Genomic DNA, 3,699 nt, shown 5'->3' with positions numbered 1-3,699 from the left:
TCAGACGAAAATTGGTACACGAGAGTTTTGAGAGATGAGCAATGGATTTCAAATATTAAATTCAGTGTAAGGGGCCGGCAAAGGGGGTCGTCCATATAATCATAGTCGTCCATTTCAATATTTTTGCAATATCGTCGTTATTTTACATCGGATTGGGATGAAAATTTGCACACGGTAGTTTTCAGGGACGAGCAATCGATTTTAGATGTCAAATGTTTTGCCAGGGGTCGACGAAAGGGGTCTTCCATATAAATTAATTCTTCACTGTTTTTAGCAATATTGACGTTATTATACAATGGATTGCTTTGAAAATTTGCACACGGGAGTTTTGAGGGAAGGGCAATCGATTTCAATCATCAAAGATTGTATTAGAGCCCCCGAAAGGGGTTTAGCTGTACGGCAATAATTGCGTTGTTATGCAATGATCGAGTCGAAATTTATACACGTGGTTTTTGGCACAGTCAAAGGATTTCTGATTTCAAATTTAGTAGCAGACGACAGACAAAGTGATCGAACAATATTTTTGCAATTATTTCTTAACAATGAATTCAGAAGTGCATCTGGAAAATGCTTGGCAATTGGCTTCCGTACAAACTGTTCATGACATATTCCAAGTTGAAAGCCAAACGGAGTTCGTATGGGATCAGCTAGTTTTTTATGAAAAAACCTTTTTTTTGTTTCGTCGAAAGTGGAAAGATGGTAATTTTAATGGCATTTGCGACTTTATATCAACGTTGTAGTTGACGGACAGTTAGGCCGGAACGAATTTCAATTTCTTTTTTTGTCACCCTCCCCTTTCTTCAATTTTCCGGAAAATCCAGAAGGGGGAATTAAGTCTAACGTATTCTATTGAAAAATTTGATAAATTTTTCGAGAATTCAAACAATTGGAAGAGCAGAAGTCAAACTGTAGAGAATAAAAATTGTATCACCTTTTGTATTCGAGATTTTTCCAAAATTTTCGAACTGAAATAACTCGATTTTCGGATGTTGTGAGATATAGGTTGTATGCAAGTTTATTGTATACAAGTTTTTTTTTTCAATTAATTCCAAATTATTGAAAAAAAAATTTGTTATTATTGTTGTTATTAACCCCCTCGTGATGTTTCAACACCAAGTGACAAAAGAGGGATTTCAAATTTGACACACAGGGTAAAAATGGCAATAAAAAAAAGTTTTCTGCCGAAGCTATGCGTTTTACACATATAGGGTCTTCGGGACAAATAACCAATATTACAAAGGCTATAAAATTAATTTTTTGAATAATTTTTTAGACCACCTAGCAGTGAGATGAATTTTTTTTTGTTTCATCCATTTTAGAGCTATAATGTATGAAAAAAGTTTTAAGCTTATTCTAGCAACTTTGTAAAAAAAAGTCATTATTGTATCGACAACCGTTTTAAAGTTATGGAAAAAAAATTCAATTCAATTTTTCATCCATAACTTTTTTGCAAGTGATTTAAGCACTGTAAAGTTGCACACTTTTGCTCAATACACTGTAGAGAAATTTTGAAGTTCGGACGAAATATCCTGAAAAAACTTAACAAAAATAGTCATTATTAACTGGTTTTATTTACTGAGCTCGGTTACATATTTTACAGTTTCGTAATCAGAAAGATACCACATTTCAAACAATATACAAATCAAAGTGGCCAAATGGTTTTTTTTAGCACAAACGTATAACGTTAAAAATAACGAATTTTCATCATATTCAAACATCGGGAAAACATGTTACCCTACGAGACCCCACTCTCATTCATACTCAAACATTTAAATGGAAGTCTATTAAAAGTTATTCACGTTTAAGTGAAACATCTTTTTTGGACAATTCTCGTACTTTTGGGATTGCTTTTTCGGTTTTTTTAAATAATAATTTTTCTGAAGTGTTCTCCCGAAGTTTGGTTCAAAATGTTCCGGAGACCAGACATTTTTTAAATGCTCAATGAGAGCAGTCACAAGGCCTGAAATAATAGAATAACCAACGTTCAGGGAAAAATTGAACAATCTGTTTTTATAGACTGTGAAAGAAAAAAAGCTGTGATAAAAATAATAGCAAGAGAATGTCAAAATCAAAAATTTGCCACCTTATGCCCAACTTTAGTTCGGTTTGCTTGCTGAATTCTCGAGTTATACATAAATTTTATATTTAACTAGCTGACCCGGTGTGCTTTGCTACACCTTTCAAAGTCAAATGATATTTTCAGAAATTATTCAAATTTTTATTGCTTTGTTGGCATTATTTCAAATCAAATTATAACATTATTCATAAGCAACCGCTATAAGATTAAAGATTAAGATGGATTATAGATGCAGCTGGAGTTTCGAATTGCAACACAAAGATAACATAAACTAATATTCTGAATCTTGATCTATGAATTTGTGTTAAAGATCTGATAATTTTTATGTGTTTCTTTAAGCTTCGCCCTGAAAAGGAGGGTCTCAAATTAATCGTACGCAAACAATCTAACTAATAAAATACCCAAGTAACCAAAAGTTTCGTAAAACATTCTCTTAAAAGCTTACTCAGCCCTGCTCGAGGGCTGTATAGCATTCTATTCAGCTAGAAATTTAAGTTCATATCCACACTTTCAAGTTCTACATCCAAAGCTGAGTAGAAGGCTATTCAGCCTTTGCATGAACTTAAAAAACAGAAAAAAGACAAAATAAAGCGTTCACATTTTTTTTTTTGTTATTAATCTTACAACTTACCAATGAAATCTATTTATTTTAACCCTTTTCTCTAAATCAATTTCATACTTACTCTAAAAACTGCTTCTTGCTTGGGGATTTGAACCTGAGCCCTCCTGGTGAAAGCTGAGCATGTTACCTTTGTACCATGGGCGATTATTAAGGTATCGATGATCAGAACATCAGTTTAAACAAATTAAGGACTTTCCCTTCTCAAAGTAGGCTTTTTACCCAAAGATAAACAAACAATCACAGAATTAGATTCAGAAAGATTCGGAATTGAGCTAACGTCAGTATAAAGTTTGATGTAATCTTTGTGAAATCTTTTTTGCACCACATTCTTTCTTCCATTTGTTTCGACAGTTTAGAAAGAAAACTTCTTGAACTCTCAAACCAAGAAGAGTTACAGGAGGACTAATCAGAAGAAAACGGAAAATTTAGTGAGGACTAAAAGCCAACCGAAAAACCGACAGTTTTGAAAATGAATTTATAAAACGGTTCAACTTATCGGAACGGTCCGTTGTCCTAGGCGGAAAACCTATGCTATCAACTGATAATCCTGTGCTCGGTCACTATCCTGTCTGATTCGACCTTATTGTTAGAGTAATTTGCAAGATGAGTCTATCAATGAAATGATTTTCACGATGCTCAAGTTAGAGGGGAAAAATAACTAAAATCCAAAAACGACGTTTGATTTGAAGTTTGAAACATTAAATTGATATCCTTCTGAATTCATTAATAAAAACGGTTTCTCTCAATAAAATGTTATGGGTTTCATTCATTTTTGAAAATTAACTATTTTCTTCATTTTAAGCTTTCAGCATCTTTCTAAACTCATCTGGAGTTTATAGTTTTATTCCTCTATAATTTTTAGCCTTTGAATTATTTCTTTGACAGAGTAGTAATTAGGATGTAATAATAACTTCGCGAAGGAAAAATAAATGGAAAATCGGATTGTCAACAAAGAGATGTGTTTTTTTTTGTTTCGGTTTATTAGATATAAAGATTGTTA

This window comes from Uranotaenia lowii, chromosome 2 (assembly GCF_029784155.1).
Source record: "Uranotaenia lowii strain MFRU-FL chromosome 2, ASM2978415v1, whole genome shotgun sequence".
Taxonomy (NCBI): Eukaryota; Metazoa; Arthropoda; class Insecta; order Diptera; family Culicidae; genus Uranotaenia; species Uranotaenia lowii.
Note: the sequence above shows the minus strand (reverse complement) of the source record.